Source organism: Sorex fumeus, unplaced genomic scaffold, assembly GCF_029834395.1.
Source record: "Sorex fumeus unplaced genomic scaffold, SorFum_2.1 ptg000128l, whole genome shotgun sequence".
NCBI lineage: Eukaryota > Metazoa > Chordata > Mammalia > Eulipotyphla > Soricidae > Sorex > Sorex fumeus.
The window spans coordinates 24,612,287-24,629,920 of record NW_026606185.1 but is presented as its reverse complement, the minus strand read 5'-3'; the positions used below and the strand labels follow the sequence as shown (position 1 = coordinate 24,629,920).

The window sequence follows — 17,634 nt, the reverse complement described above, 5'->3', positions numbered from 1 at the left end:
AATAGGAAGAAGCAAGTCATATAAGAGAAAATGACACTTTGAAAAAATCTCTAAGAAAAGGTATTGGTAAATGAAACAGGAAGAAGTAACTATTTGAACAGAGTCGAAATCCTGTAAAGGAAGAAAAAAATTCTCAAAACCGAAACCATAGTTGCAAAAGTAAAAACTCAATAAAAGGCTTGAAAGAAAAAAAACTAAAGAGACCTTTCAGAAAACAAGGTGAAGGAGGATGAAAAAACAGGAAAAGCAGACAGAAGTATTGGAAGTACAACTAGATGTTCTGAAAATCTAAATAGCAGGCGTTCCAGAAATAAGAGAACAAATAAAATATATGAGTGTTCAAAGAAAAAGCTGAATAAAGTTTCTGAGAACTGAAGTACATGAGTCAACAGAATAAAAGAAGCTATTGAGAGTCTAACACAATGGGTAAAAAAAAAAAATGCCCACACAAGGCACATGTGATAGTTAATTTTATGCATCAAAATTGACTGTGTTGCAGGATGTGCAAACAATATATTTGGTTCAACATTATTCTGAGTGTTTCTGTGAGGGTATTTGGGATGAGACCAATGTGGACTTTAAGCAGCTTTCCCTCTTGAATGTGGTTGTACTTCCTTTCATGAGTTGAAGACCCAGGCCATTCTCCAGACCCTTCAATATTTGGGGCTTTTTCACAATCTTGTTCCAGTCACGTTTCTTCCCTACTCCTGAGTCCATCAGATATGGCAGTTAGTGAAAAGAATTAGCCTCCTTTTCCACAGTACTCTTGAGTCCCATTCACAGATCAGATCACAGATCATCCTGTTATTCGTCGATTGCCTCAAGCAGGCCCCAGTAAAGTCTCCTTCATCCTAGCCCTGAGATTATATTCAAGGCTCTTTAGGAGAATGAGACCCATCATTGTTACTGGTATTTGGCATATTGGGTACGCCACAGGGAGTTTGCCAGACTCTGCAGTGTGGGCAGGCTACATTCGGTAGCCTGCCAGTTTGCCAAAGTAGGAATGAAATGTCAAAATAAGATGCCGTGAGGCCGCAAATGCAGCCACGCGGTTCTGGGAGCTGGTTTTTATAGTCTCTGAGTCTTGGCCGCTGATGGGATTACACGGCGCCAGGGGGCCAGTTGGTGGGTGTGACCCCCGCCTACTGGAATTTGGAGGATCTGGGTGGAGGATGCTCGGCCCAAATCTGGGTAGGCTTGGAGATCTTGGCCCTGGAACCCGCGTGACTTTGTCCCTCTGCCAGTACCTTTATGTGTGCGGAGAGTGGTCTCAGCATGGTGGTGGCTGGTCCTGGAGGTCTTCGGCTGCTGGGGCCCTGGTCAGGGTGGGGAGGAAAGCTCAACCCGCTCCCCTCCAAGGGGCCCCAGTGAGGAATAGCCAGGCGCGGGGGCAGGAGACTGCCGAATCCCATTCAAACGTGAAAATATACCTGGGCACTTCTGGAGTTCCCAAACATACCACGAAAAGCAAACACAAGGTCCTTGAGGAAAGATTTCCTAATACATCAGGCCAGTATGTCTCAAGCTAATTCCCTTCAGCCCCCAAAATGCTATTATACAATACAGTTTATTTAAGGGACATGGAGTCCTACTTTTGTCCTCCTGGTTTCCTGGATGTTGAAACTATTTTTCCATAATTTTTCCAAGATAAATAGTTCTAATTAAGACAGTGTTGGTACAGGAGGTGGAAGAAAGGAAGGGGGGTGACTCATGTTCTTAAAAAATATAAGGTATCAGAACTAGAGCAAAAGTACAGAGGGTAGGGCGCTTGCCTTGCACACCGCATATCTGGGTTCCATCTCTGGCATCCAATATGGTCCCCTGAGCATTGCAAGGCATGATTCTAAGAACTAGAAGTAACCCCTGAGCATTTCTGCGCCCAAAAGCCAAACATGAAAAAAAGTGCAAAAGCAACAAAATTATTTTCACCTATATATTTTGAAAAAGAATGATTTTTAGCATTTTTAAAAGACCATGGGCTGGGGCTAGAATGATAGTATAATGGGGAGGGCACTTTTCTTGCACATGGATGTTCCCTTTTAGTCCCCCAAGCCCACCAGGCATGATCCTGTGAGTGCAGAGGCAGGAGTAAGCCCTGAGTATAGCTGGATGTGACCCCAAAACAAACAAATAAAAATTAATAAACAATTAATAAATTAATTAAATGGGTTTCATGATTAGAGAGAGATATATGATAGGGCATTATAAACTGCTTAACTAGAAAAAAAGTTGGGACATTCATCTTTTTCATTTGCATTCAAACGTTTTTGTTTTTGGTTTTGATTAACACTTTTCCTAAGGTAGCTCATGTTACCACTAGATGGCAGCGCAGTGGCACTAAACTACAACACACCGTTTGAACTAGCAAACTGGCTGGAGGACTTTTCAAACCCCTGAATGAAATTTTACTGTTTTTGTTTGTTTGGGGGTCACAACTGGCAATGCTCTAGTGTAACTCCTGGCTCTGCATTCAGAAATAACTTCTGGCGATACTCAGGGGACCATATGAGATGCCGGGGATCAAACCTGGTTTGGCCCTCAGTAATGTGAGCACCTCGACTACTGTATTATAGCTCCAGCCTATCCCCTCACCAAAATTTTGAACTGGGACTCATACTGCCTTCATCAATTCATCCACTCACTCGTCCACCCACCTACGCATCCATCCATTCATTAATGCATGCATCCAACCCACCAACCCATCTATCCGCTAAACAGTATACCCTTCCATACATCCATCAAACAACCAACAATTATTTATTGACTTAAAAAGAAATTTTGGAGGATAGAGAGAGTGAAAGAGTACGAGAGATAAGGCAACCCAGGCTTGATCCCTGGCAATCCAGACGGTCCCCTGAGTTTGTCAGGAGTAATCCCTGAGCACAGAGCCAGAAGTAAGCCCTAGGCACGACCAAGTATAGTGCAAAAACAACCAAAAGGCAAAAAAAGAGGACTAATCTTGGAAAAGACACCAAACAGATGAAACTCACAGGTACACTGGTCTTCAGGCTGAAAACTTTGGGTTGAATTGTCCCTGTTGTGTAGTTCCTGGAGCACAGGGCTGCATATGCCTCCAACTTCCACAGTACTGACATCCAAGTAGGAGCACGGCAAGTAAGAGGGGAGAAGAGGAAGCTCATTGAGCTCAGCAAGCAAAAGCAATAACACAGAAGGCTCAGCGAGCAGCAAACATCTCAGTAAATCCTCAGACAGTGACACCACCATAAGATACAGCGATTTTCCCAAATTTTCTTTGCATGAAGTATTTTTTGATAATTCCATTTACCATTTTGTTGTAACAAACAATATAAAATAGATTATGTTGTGCCTGCTAAGGGGGCAGGCTTGAGGTAGGGAGTGAGAAATGGGGAACAATGGTGGAAGAAAGGTCACACTGGTGGTGAGATTGGTGTTGCAACATTGTATGACCAAAACAACTATGTTATGAACAGCTTTGTAAGCTACAGCGTTTAAATTTTTTAAATTAAAATAAAAAAATAAAGATATATGAAGCCAGAAAAAAATCTTGATAATAATATAACTGAGGGGGAGTTTTCAGTTGTTTTCTTGTTTTTCAAATAAAACTTTTTATTTTTTTACTATTAAAATTTTAAATTTAAGACATTCTTGGACTGGTGGCTCAGATTTGTAATATCATTCAACTTTTATGTCTTTCTTACCCCCTTGTGCCTTTTTCTAAAACTACCTTCACTGCTTAATATTACCTCCACGAGCTTTTACAGTTCACACTGGGGATTCCTCAGGAATTTTCCTTTTCTAATGGAGATAATGCTGAGCAGGTAAATAGACTGCACAACTTCTCTGTATTTTCCAATACTGCCTGCAATCAATTTATTGACCCCCTCCTCCAAGTCATTTGAACTCTCGGGTCATTGTTTTCATCATCTGTATTTAGTAGATTTGTTGCTATTGAACATAAGAATCTGATTCTTGTATGATTCTTGTATGCCTCCTGAACAGTGCTCAGAGAACCAGGGGGCCATTTCTAGTAATTCTTAGCATAGTAGGCCTGAGGTTCAATGCAAGGGTCTGAGGATATGGTGTTGCTCAGGTCTTGCAGTGCCACAGATCTCCAGGGCCATCCCAGGGGTCTCGGGGCCCATGGAGATACACCTAATGATAATCAGGAAGTCATATGGTGCTGAAGATTGAAGATCAAGCATGTGCCCTTAGCCCTGTACTATCTCCCTAGCTACTGCTTATTGTCATTTTAAATAGAACCAACAAAGAATAGACAAAGCAAATTGCCATCAGTCTTGACAACAGCATGAGTTATAATCACAAACTGACATTACCCCAGGGTGCATTTTGTCATGAGTAAGGTCCACGTCATATAAATTTTGTTCGGCAAATCTTGTCTAAAAATACTAAGTAATTAACTTCAACTTTCCAAATGCTACTTCATTGCTCTACAATTCAGTAAGGCTTACTTCCAAAACAGCCCCTGGAGCCCGAGAGATAGAATAATGTTCCTGAGCCAGGTCAGGAGTGATTCCTGAGAACGGAGCAGGCATAAGCTCTGAGCACAGCCAGGTGTGGCTTAAAAAACAAACGAAAACATAAGCACAACTTTTGACCTCATCAGATGGTATTTTGATTCCTAAATTTCTGATCAGTGTCTTGATTGGTGTTTTTTCAATATTTGTTAAGTCGAACATTCCTGGTGCTTTCACAGCATAACAATCTTAGAAAGAGGATCAACTGCTTTTTTGAGTAACTTTTTGCCATAATTCTGGATATATATAAGAATGTAAAATACTATTGCAAAAATAATATTTTAAAATAGCCAGGGATACCAGACAGAAAAAGAATAAATAACACTGACCCTGCACAACTGGTATAGAGATATACAAAATACCAGTTTTATTTTTGTCTCTTTATGTGGGTAGGGCTGTTTGGGCCACACCTGGCCTGGCATTGCTCAGGGATTACTCCTGGCTCTGAGCTAGGGATCACTCCTGGAAGTACACAGAGGACAATGCGTGGTATCAGGAATCTAAACAGGATCAGCCATGTCACGGAAAGCACCTTAAGCCTTTTACTATCTCTCCTGCTCCAAAGCATTATCCTGTTTTTTGAGCACAGCTGATCAAGCATCAGGTTTGACCTGATGAGAGAACTTTGAGAACCATCTTGGGATCAGAAATCCCAAATATTTCAAGGCCAAGGCCAAAGCTTTGAAAATGTTTATCACCAGATCAGGGATAAAAGGATGTTGAATTTGGCTGTAGCTATTTGTGACAGCTCTATAAAATTGCCTGACTCTACAAAGAATAGTCAGATTTCACCTAAATATCACTGTCACTGTCACTGTCACTGTCCTCCGTTGTTCATCGACTTGCTCAAGCGGGCCCAGCAACATCTCCTTGAGACTTTGTTGTTACTGTGTTTGGCATATCGAATACGTCACGGGTAGCTTGCCAGGCTCTGCTGTGCGGGCGAGATACTCTCGGTAGCTTGCCAGGCTCTCCGAGAGGGGCGGAGGAATCGAACCCGGGTCGGCCATGTAGGGAACTTTGCATGACTACCCAAAAGCTAAAGAGATACATGTTAGTCTTCTAATCCTACCAACAGCGAATGAGGGTCCCTTTTATCACTACCTCCCAACTGGCATTGATTGTTTGTAATCTCTATATTTTCCATTCTGACAAGTATGAGGTGATATCTCACTGTTGTTTTGATTTAAATTTCCCTGATAATTAAAAAAATAAAATAAAATAAAAAACTTTGACTTAAAATAAATAAATAAATTTCCCTGATGAATGATGATGAGCACTTTTTCTTCTTTGAGAAAGTATCTATTCAGCTTATCTCCCCATTTTTTTGGTGGGGCACACCTGGTAGTGCTGAGGGGCCATATCTGTCTCTATGCTCAGGGGATATACCTACTGCAGCCAGGTGCAAGGCAAATGCCTTAACCACTGTTCTATCCCTCTAGCCTCTCTTTTGATGGGGTTGTGTTTTTTTTTTTAATATTGTGTCTTTTACACATCTTGGATATTATCTGTATGTCAGGTAGTGTATTAGTGTCAGATAGTGTATATGGGGAAATATTTTCCCCATTCAGTAGGCTATCTTTTTATTTTAGCCATCATTTCTTTTGCAGTGCAAAGACTTTATTTGATATAATCTCATTGCTTTATTTATTTATTTATTTATTTATTTTACTTTTTGGGTCACATATAGCAATGTCAGGGGTTCTCCTGACTCTGCACTCAGGAATTACTCCTGGTGCACGGGTGAACCATATGGGATGCCAGGGATCAAATCCACGTCAGCCATGTGCAAGGCAAATACCCTACCCGTTTGCTATCATTCTGGTCCACAATTGGTTTATTTTGCTTTTGTTTCTTTGGCAATGGAATCAAATCATTGAAGACACCTTTGACATGATTGAAAGTGTGGAGGTTAGAGATTATTTTTAAATAAATTGAATCATTTCTTACTCCAAGGAAATAACTTGTGTTCTGCAGTCTTACTTTCTGGGATTGAATTCTGCATTCAATTCAACTCATGGCCTCATGATATTTATTTTGTAGGGAGAGGGATTGGGTCACATTCAGCAGTTGTCAGAACTTACTCGTGGCTCTGCATTCAGGGTCACTCCTAGTGGTACTCAGAGGACCATATGTGGTGCCAAGGGTTAAACCCAGGATGGCCACATGCAAGGCAAGCACATTTAACTCCTGTACCATGTCTCCGAACCTCAAGCTCTTAAGCAGATTATTTAACTTTCATCAAGTTGTGGTTTCCTCATCTTTAAATTAAATCATAATCTAATACTAAAATTAGTTTTTATGTGTTTCACTGAATTATTGTGTGAACAAACCAAAATGAGACGACATGCACAAAACACTAAGCATATTACTGGTCATAGTGAATAGTTAGTAAATAAGTATAGATGCCCTCTGAAAGCTATCATGAATTTAGTAAATGTAAAAAAGTCAAGAAGAATAACCTTATTTTAAGGTCAATTCTTTCCTTTTAAGCAATAGGGATTGCTTACTGAGAGTCTGGAAGTGGTGCCATTGCCTATACAAAGGGAATAAAGCCTGGATCAGGTTGAGGTCAGGAAGAAACATATGAGAAACCAAATTTAGGAACTATGCATATACTCTGGCAATAACCTCACTTAGTTAGCTGGACACCGGACCCCACATAAATAAGAAATTAGATGGGGGAATCAGAGGATCCACGTCTCATAGCTAGCTATTTTGGTATATCACTTGTCATCCCATTGGTCATCGATTTGCTTAAACGGGCGCCAGTAACGTCTTCATTCATCCCTGTCACGTGCTAGCGTAGCCCAATGGCATACTGGGGGCTCTTTCAGGGTCAGGGGAATGAGGCCTGTTATTGTTACTGTTTTTGGCATATCTAATACACCACGGGTAGCTTGCCAGGCTCTGCCGTGGTTTTTGGTGTAGGGAAATCAAATCAAGGGTCTCATACATACAAATTACCCATTCTACCGATGAGCTTCATCCCAGGCCCCACATCTTCTTTATAATCACAAGAACTAGCATGACTAATATAAACCAAAGAGATAGTACAGTGGGCAGGGCGCTTGCCTTGCTTGCAGTCAAGCCAGATTCGATTCCTCGCACCACAGATGGTCCCTCAAGCCCAGCCAGAAGTGATCCCTGAGTGCAGAGCCAGGAATAAACCCTGAGCACAGCCAGGTGTGGCTCAAAAACCAAAACCATAAAACATATTTTGGAGGACAGGATAGATTTACAATATGGGCATCATGGTACAGTGGGAAGAGTCCTGAATTTAAACCCAGAACACTTTGGTACCAACTTGAACTTGCCACTCTCTACTAATGTAACCTAGAAAATCACTAAGTATCTCTATCCAGTTTTTCTTGTCTGTAAACTGGTATAATTACTTCTCATAAGTCACTTGTGATACTTTAGAAATTAACATTTTATTGATATATTATATATAAAATATATTTGATAATTCAAATGTGACCATTCAGATTTGAGTAATATGAACTCTCTTTGATATGATGAGGTCAAATTTATTTCTATGAAAGTATTTATTATCACTCTAATAAAGATTGATTGAGTTTAGTAAACATTGTTCCACTTGGTGTCTGGGCCCCTCAATACCTATGCTTGATTCTGACCAGCATGCACAATCTAACAGCTTTTGTGTTAGAATAATGAACCAATGAATCCTATTTTCTGCTAGAGATTAGATCAGGTCCTACAACAAAGACAGATTGTTTCAAGTTGGGTGATAATGTTCCATTGTTAAATTGCTTTAACTATGTGTGAGTTTTAATCAATATGAGCATATTACTTTAGCAATCATATATTTTTATAAAATATTTATTTGTGACTCAGATAAACTAAATTGTTGATATATTCTATAAATTTAAACCATGGCTGAAGTATCTACTGTTTAGAACAAAAACACAGTTTGGGAGGCCAAAAAAATAGTACAGTGGGTAGGGCACTTGCCTTGCATGCAGTCAAGCCAGGTTTGATTCCTGGCACCACAGGTGGTCCCCCAAGCCCAGCCAAAAGTGATTCCTGAGTACTCACTTTGGCAGCACATATACTAAAATTGGAATGATACAGAGAAGATTAGCATGGCCCCTGCACATGGATGACACGCAAATTCATGAAGCATTCCATATTTTTACCTCATGATGTTTCACAATAAAAATTTTAAAAAATGATCCCTGAGTGCAAAGCAAGGAATAAATCCTGAGCACAGTCAGGTGTGGTTCAAAAACCAAAACCATAAAACACATTTTGGAAGACAAGAGAGAGTGTACAGCAGGTAAAGTGTTTGCCTTGCATGCAGATGGCCAGATTTGATCCCCAGCACCACATATGGTTCCCTGAGCCCTGCTAGGAGTGATCCTTGAGCACAAAGGCCTGAGTACAAAAACAGTGTGGGAAAGAAGGAAGGAAGGAAGGAAGGAAGGAAGGAAGGAAGGAAGGAAGGAAGGAAGGAAGGAAGAAAAAAGGTAGGTGGCTAGAACAGTAGTCAAAATCTTGATGAATTTTCTAAGTAAAAGTGATTCTAAGTTGCGGGGCTGGGGTGATAGCATAGCAGGTAGGGCATTTGCCTTGCACGTGGCCGACCTGGGTTCAATTCCCAGCATCCCATATGGTCCCCTGAGCACCGCCAAGAGCAATTCCTGAGTGCATGAGCCAGGAGTAATCCTTGTGCATCGCTGGGTGTGACCCCAAAAAAGAAAAAAAAAAGTGATTCTAAATCCAGTGTGCTGAAGTGGCAAGTTATAGATTTGGAAGAATATTTTAATGTAGTCCTTTGATTTTTATTTCACATTTTAAAAGTATATATCTCTGGTGAAATTGGAAGGTTTTTTTCTTTTCCTTTTTATTTTTTTTTACTGAGTCAAGTGTAAAAAGTAAAACTATTTCTTAAGAGATTGAGATGCAATCCTCTACCTGTATCACAGGTTATAGTTCTTAAGTTTAATCAGTGACTAATATTAAATTGTATTTGCCAATGCAGTTCCTAAAACCATGTTTAAATTTTTAAGTACAAGTGCTGGAGAGATTCTATAGGATGTGAGATGCTTTCTTTGGTAAACTTTGCCCAAGTTTATGGGGTCTGGCCAAAGGCAAAACAGCAATTTGGGGGTATCTGGAAGTCTAAAGGTGCCATGAGGCCGCCTCACAGGTACAGATTGACATGATAGCGGCACCATACCCCCATTGAATTTTTCTTAACATTCCTTCTCCCAACCTCTTTCCAAATACCGTTCAGTGTTTTTTTTCCTCCATGCGTGCAACTTTTCCCCTATTTTTCCTAAATTATAAAATCCTAAACTGAAACCCCCTAATACACAGTATAAAATCATCTTTATGCTTTTGATGCATGTTCTATGTACCAGATACTCTGTGAGAAATGTGCTCTCTTTCCTCTTAACACTCATCCATGTGCTTTGATTACTAATGCCTCTCCTCTACAGTAATAACATAGATCAGATCCCTTTTCTGTGTTGATGAGGTTATATTGTGGGATGGAATAAAAGTCTCAGAGAGCAGATTATATTGACTTGCCCTCATACAAGATTCAGAAGGAAATTAAATTGCTTTCATTTGGCTTGTACTCAGATTCACTAAGGCACAAAACACGTGTTGCCAGCATATTCCCTCTTTTCAATCTAAATTATTCTAAAACTCATGCTAGAAAAAATAGTGCTAGAGAGATAGTATAGGGGTTAAGTATAACACTTGTCTTGCATGCAGTCAACCCCCGTTCAAACCCTAGTGCTGTGTATGGTCCCCTGAACATTGCCAGCTATGAGCCCTGAGCAGAGAACCAGAGCTATCCTAAGCACCATTGGGTTTAGCTCCCCAGCAAAAGAGATAAACCTTTAAAAAAGAGACAACCTTTAAAAAAAGAGAAATAGCCTGGGCCAGAGCAATAGTACAGCCAAGTAGGGCATTTGTCTTGCAGGTAGGTGAGCCTGATTTGATCTCTGGCATCCCATATGGTCCTCCGATACTGCCAGTGATCCCTGAACACAGAGCCAGGAGTAAGCCCTAAGCACAGTTGGGTGAGCCCCCAAAACTAACTAACTAAATATATAAAATAGCCCTAAAATTTTTTAAATAGTAAACTCAACTTGCAGAATTTTTATAAGACCAAAATTAATCTGGCCAAATTTTACTATATATTAGTGTAATCATGCACTCTTAAAATTTACTATAAGGGCTTTTTGTTGTTCTGCTGCTGACCCAAAAAGGGTGACTAAGTGCCAAGAAAAATGGCCCTCCATTGAGGCCATATCTCAAATAATATGTTAGGAAAAATGTAAAAAGTGAGAAAACATATCAAGTGAATATCTTAGGTATAATTAATTTCAATTGTGCAAATATTTTTAAGAGGAAATGTCTATCACCGTGTCAGGGACACCGCAGGGCATGCTGTGTGGTAAAATGCCAACAGGCCGCAGAGACCTGGGTTGGAGGCTGGATTCTAGGCCTGGCTCCATCATTCCCTGGTGGTTTTATCTTGGACAAGTTATTTCACGGCCCAGAACTGAGATTCCTCCTCAGCAAGAAGGCAGTGATGATGAAGGCAGTGATGATGATTATCTGCCTAGCTCCGTCCGGTGTTGCTGTATGAGTCAAATTAATGAGAAGGACTTTTGAACTGTAGTGGGACTTACATGTGGATTATTAGGAACATAATTTTTCAAGATGACAAATACTGTAACTCATCTGAGAGAATGAGGAAGAGTTGGAGGTGTAACTTCACGGTGTGGGGGAGCAGTCTAGTGTAGTTTCTCATGACAAGTGACTAGACCTCTGCTGTATGGAAGAAATGAAGCCCCTTGCAAAAAGAATTCCAGGCAAATTCCTGAAGACCATGGTTTAGACTTTGCATCAAGAATTCTTAACAGGGGACAAAACAATTGCAAAGCAGGTAGGGCTTTTGCCTTGCACGTGGCTGACCCAGGTTTCCTTTTTTTTGGTTTGGGTTGTTGTTGATCCCCAGCATTCCATATCAACCCCCAGCACCTCCAGGAGTGCAGAGTCAGAGTAAGCCTTGAACACTGTCACTAGGTGCAACAACAACAACAACAACAACAACAACAACAACAACCCAAACAAAAAAAAAGGAAAGAAAAAAAGAATTCTTAATACTATTTTAAGCCACAGAATCTCAGTAAATAAATAAACAAAAATAAACATCTGAACCTTTAATATAGGGGGGAAAGGAAGTTTCCTTCTGGGATAGGAGAGATACCTTAATAATACTTTGCATGCAGAAGCCATGGGTTTGAACCCCAGCGCCACAAGGTCCCCAAAGCAGCACTAGTAACAATCCTATGCCACTGAGCCAGGAGTTACCCCTGAGCATTCTCAGGTGTGGTGGAGACAAAAAAGGGGATTCCAGAGAGAAAGTACAAAATTAAGACACTTGCATAGAATGTGGCTGTGGCTGCTACCCTAGTTTGAATCCTAGCATTGCATAGCATCCCCTGAGCACTACTTTGTCCAGCTCCTGAGCAAAGAATCAGTTCTGGCCCCAAAAGCAAAACATACATGTGTGTGCGTGCGCGCGCGCACACACACACACACACACACACACTCACACTCACACAGAAGATAATCTATAGAGGCAAAGTAGTTATTTCTTAGTACTAGAGGTGAGCAGGGGATGGGAGAGATAGTACAGCAGGCAAGGCTTGCACACAGTTGACCCAGGTTCTATACCGGACATCCCATATGGTCCCCTGAGCATCACCAGGCATGATTTCTGAGTGCAGTCAGGAGTAACCTCTGAGCATCTCCGTTTGTGGCCCAGAAAAGAACAGGAGGTGAGTAGCAGTTGGGGTTAAGAGCTGGTAGGGAGAAGGCGTTCATCATAAGGTGAAGAAATGTTCTAAAATTCACTGTGGTAATGGTTGCTTTTATCTTTCAATGTACTAAAAATCTGTCTCCCTAGGCCCTGTACTTCCGCCAGCGCCCCTGTGCTGCTAGTGCCTGACTTGGGGAGGAAGTGCCTTGGGTCCCCTCGAAGTGACCTCTGTGGTGACCTTCCCTCAACTCCAAGGCTCTCCTGGAAAGAGGCCCTGCCACCCCTCCTCTTTCTGCACTCCTCATCCTCCACCCTTGGGCCTCACTTCTCACCAGCTCCTTCCTCCCCATCCCTTCCTCCCATGCATTGTTCGGAGGTCCCTTTAACCAGGGCTGTTCACAGATGAAATACCTGCATACCCCCTTTATTCCCCCATCCCACTGCACATTCAGTTCAGTGGAAAAGGGTTTGTTTGTGTAAAACCAACAGAACCATCCTGGATGTTCTGGGTCCCAGGTTCCCTTCAGTGGACAGGCCACTCGGAAACCCAGGACAGTACTTGCTGTTTGAAACAAGGAAACGAAAGAGTCACCTTCTCCAGCCCTCCCTTTCCCTGTATTTCTTCCCTCCCTAAGAATAAAAACAGAAAACATTAAAAATAAATAAATAAAAATAGAAACCTCTCTCAATAAAGCTATAGGTTAAAAAAAAAAAGAACTCCTTTGGGGGATGTCTCAGTGGCAAACACAAAGTGCCCCCTTGCATATGAGACTGGAGTTCATCCCCAGGGCCTCTCCGCCACACCAAGGGCAGCCTCAGCACCTCTGCCATCTTGCATCCCCAAAGCTGCAGCAGAATGTACCAGCAGCACAGGCAGGCATATGTGGGCATCAACTACAGATGTGTGAACATGAAGACCAGGAGAACAGTCTCTTTGAAAGCATACATGTGAATCAGCCGACCCAGTGAATGTTGTAACATGTGTGAGCACACCATGGCTAAGAGGAGGCCGAAGCACAGTGCTGAGGAGTGTCACAATAGTCCAACCACATGTGACTCAGTTACGGTGACAGCATCAACCAAGGAAAAGAAAGGGGATGAATGAAAACTCTCTCTTCTTGCTTCTTTTCAGTTGGTAATTCCAATAGTCTTTTCCTTCTTCTTCTTCTTTTCTTTTTAAGTCATACCCAGTGGTGCTCAGGGCTTACTCTTGACTCTGCACTCAGGGATCACTCTTGGCGGGGTTCAGAGGGCCACACAGGATGCCAGAAATGGAATCCGAGTTGGCTGCATGCAAGGCAAGTTCCCTCCCCACTGTACTACCACTCCAGCCCCAAGTCATCTCTTCGTTCTGTCCTCAGGAGCATATTACACAAAATCTCAATGAAATATTAATGGCTAATATGACTTTATAATGATTGAAAGGATGAAAACCTAAACGTAAGGCAGAGGCCATCAGATCTACGCTACAGGGGCAGACTAAGTGATGTAAAAGAATTAAGCAAGTGGTTCTAGAGAAAGCATGCCGCAACAATATACAGGCCAGTTTTAGAGGGCACCCAGCTGACAAATGTTACCAAGTGGACTTATGGGCTCCAGAATTCCTAGATCTTTGTGACAATTTACTCACATTCAAGTACATATGACTTACACTTCTTAGCACAAAAAATGAACACAATTTCAAGTTGCATTCACCTGTGAGTTGTCTGTTTGGCTCCGGAGACTGTAGGAAGACATTTCTAAGCACTGAGAGGCTGAATGGATCAGGGTATGAGCTTTGGAATTCCCCACTCCTGCTGAAGCCCAATAGTCTGAGTATCTGAGCAAGTCATTTAATATTTCCGAGCTTAACTTCCTTTTCTGTAAAGTGGAGCATAATCCTTGTCTTGCAGTAGTTCTAGATTGTGTAACATAGTAAAAATATGCATCAAAGTTCAGCACAGAGCAGTTGCTTGATATGAGGGCACTGCTACTGCTGCAGTATTATTGTCACTGCTTATAGTAAAGCAATGGGAGTCCAGATATCAACCCACACATACATGAGGATAGTGCTCAAAAAGACATATACATACACCATGAAGAGGGATTATCTATGTGTATGTAAGGTGATTTCCTAAAGTCTGATATGAGTGTATTCTGGATTGAGTGTGTTAATAAATTCCCTGATTATAGTTTTCAGCTGACTTGAGTCATAAAACATGCAACTATATTGCTATATAAAATATATAAATAAAGAGGCTAAGTTGCTACATACACTGGAAACAACAGAGCAACACTAAAATAGCTTTTATTTTAAGCCTGGTTCCTAGTTTTGTTTTATTTTTTTTTACAACCCCTAGTGTTTCAGTTTGTATATCACACAACATTTATAACAAAACTTTTCTGGTTTGATGAGTCTATGGAGTTAGAGAGGCAGATAACCAAAAGTGATATAAGCAAAGCTGATGTGAAAGTGAGTTCAAAGTACATTCTTCAGGGGCCAGAGAGATAGGATGGCAGATGATACCCTTGCTTTGCACTAGGTCGACCCATGCTGGAATCCCAGATCACAAACAGTCCCGAGTCCACCATGACTGATCCCTGAGGGCAGAGCCAGGATGTGGCCCAAACAACAAAAACAAAACAACAGAAACAGTACTTCTGCTCATTAACTATCAGTTACATAATTAGAATAACCAAGTCTTGTAAAGAAATGGGAAAATAATAACAAAACTGCAGTTATTAAAATGAAACAGAGTAGCCTGCAGTTATCCTTTTTAAATTCTTTTTAAAATAAATGAACCCATTCGTTACAGGCTAGCAATGTTTCTGACTGATCTTTCAATTTCTTCAGCCTTTTGATGGCAGAAGTGTCATTGTAGGTCCAGGTGCCTCTCGTGACAGTTTCCAAGCAGGAACCAAGTGCCAGATGCCCGCCCCTCCCCCCCCCCCCCCCCCCCCCCGCCCTTCTCTTCTTCATCTTGGTCTTGCAGCAGAAGCAGCACGTGTACTTGGTGTGTTGGCTCATATCAATTTTCCTCACCATCGTCAGGAGGAGGTGCCCTAACATGTCCCATATTTACCCAAGGTCCCCACCTTCTTGGTTTGTTTAACCATCTCGATGTCAACAAGCAGAGAGTACAATGATTGTTTTGAAACAAAAGAACCAGTGCTGTGCACAATGCTTCCACAATGCTCACTACCAGAGTGCCGAGATCCCTATAGCTCTGTCCTAATAGGGCTGCACACCTACCCCACCCCACACCCTCAGACCACAGTCCTATGGACCTTATCTCAGGGTTGTTTCCATTGGGGATTGCCCAACCCAGTCCCTTATTTTCCCTGTACTCCACAAATGAGCCATAAAGAATGATCTTTTTCTTTCCGCTTCCCTTAACATGATGCTCTCTAGTTCCACCCAGGTTGCTGCAAACTGTAAATTTTCATCTTTTCTCGTAGCTGAAAAATATTCTATCATGCATATTTCATTATCCACTCCTTTGCTATTGGGTATTGGGCTGTTTCCAGATCTTTGCTACTATATACGATGCTGCAGGGGTCTGAGAGATAGTACAGCAGGTAGGGTGCTTCCCTTGCACGCAGTCACCCCCAAACCAACAAATAAATAAATGATACTGCAGTAAATATAGGCATATATTTATATGACATTGAAGCTAATGGTATCTTCAAAGATGCCACGCCACTGACTGAGCAAGTGAAAACAGAGATAGATAAATGGGACTATCTTAAACTAAGAAGCTTCTGCACCTCCAAAGAAACAGTGACCAAAATACAAAGACAGTCTACAGAATGGGAAAGGATATTTGCCGAATACACATCTGACAAGGGGTTGATATCCAGGATATACAAATTACTGATTAAACTCCACAAGAAGAAAACATCCAACCCCATCCAAAAATGGGGCAATGAAATGAACAGAAACTTTCTCAAAGAAGAAATCCGAATGGCAAAAAAGCACATGAGAAAATGCTCTACATCATTAATCATCAGGGAGATGCAGATCAAAACCACAATGAGATACCATCTCACACCTCAGAGACTGGCCCACATTCAAAAGAACAAAAGCAACCGATGCTGGTGCGGATGTGGCGAGAAAGGGACACTCCTTCACCGTTGGTGGGAATGTCGACTGGTTCAGCCCTTCTGGAAAACAGTATGGATGATTCTCAAAAAATTAGAAATTGAGCTCCCATTTGACCCAGCAATACCACTCCTGGGAATATATCCCAGAGAGGCAAAAATGTGTAGTCGAAGTGACATCTGCACTTGTTTGTTCATTGCAGCACTCTTTACAATAGCCAGAAACTGGAAGAAACCTGAATGCCCAAGAACAGATGACTGGTTAAAGAAACTTTGGTACATCTACACAGTGGAGTACTATGTAGCTGTTAGAAAAGATGAAGTCATGAAATTTACATACAAGTGGTACAACATGGAAAGTATCATGCTAAGCGAAATGAGTCAGAAAGAGAGGGATAGACATAGAAAGATTGCATTCATCTGGGGGATATAAAGTAACAAAATATGAGATTAATACCCAAGAATAGCTGAGATCAGCACCAGGAGGATTACTTCATAGCTTAGTGGCCAGTCGGGCATTCTAGAGGAAAGGGCAGCTCAGATAGAGAAGGGAACACCAAATGAAGAGTGTTTGGAGGATCCTCCCAGGAGGGGAGATGCATGTCGAAAGTAGACTATGGACTGAACATGTTTGCCACTCAATGCCTCTTTTTCAGACCACAACAACCAAAAGGAGAGAGAGAACACAGGGGATTGCCCTGCCACAGAGGCAGGGGAGGATGGGGGGATGGGGGTGGGGGGGATATTATCCATGGTGGTGGAAAATGGGCACTGGTGGAGGGATGGGTATCTGATCATTGTATAATCAAACCCAAGCACAAAAAAATTTTAAATCTAAAACTGTACCTCATGGTGTTTCACTAATAAAAAAAATTTAAAAAATAAATATAGGCATGTATATATCCACTTAGATCAATGATGGGAGTGTGGTGGATACCCAGAGGTGAGATTTCAGGGGAAAATGGAAGCTCTATTATTACTCCCCCACTACGAATTTTTCTATGTTTGTTTGTATTGTCTTTTAGATTTTTGGGCCACAACTAGTGATGCCCAGGGGTTGTTCCTGACTCTGCACTCAGGAATCACTCCTGGCAGTGCTTGGGGGACCATATGGGATGCCAGTGACAGAACCAAGGTTGGCTGAGTGCAAGGCAAGCACTATACCTGCTGTACTATCTCTCCAGCCCCATCATTACTATTTGAGAAGTCTCAAATGCATTTTTCCAAAGA

At 41.6% G+C, this 17,634-nt stretch overlaps 1 non-coding gene and 1 pseudogene across 1 annotated transcript; one reads left to right on the top strand and one right to left on the bottom strand.

The window, feature by feature from the left end:
- The first annotated feature begins 8,568 nt into the window (after positions 1-8,568).
- Positions 8,569-8,675, top strand: LOC130045649 (U6 spliceosomal RNA). The gene has a single exon (XR_008795614.1). It is a non-coding gene; the product is annotated as a U6 spliceosomal RNA (small nuclear RNA).
- Positions 8,676-15,091: 6,416 nt separating this feature from the next.
- On the bottom strand, positions 15,092-15,420 carry LOC130045512 (60S ribosomal protein L37a-like; annotated as a pseudogene).
- Positions 15,421-17,634: the final 2,214 nt, after the last annotated feature.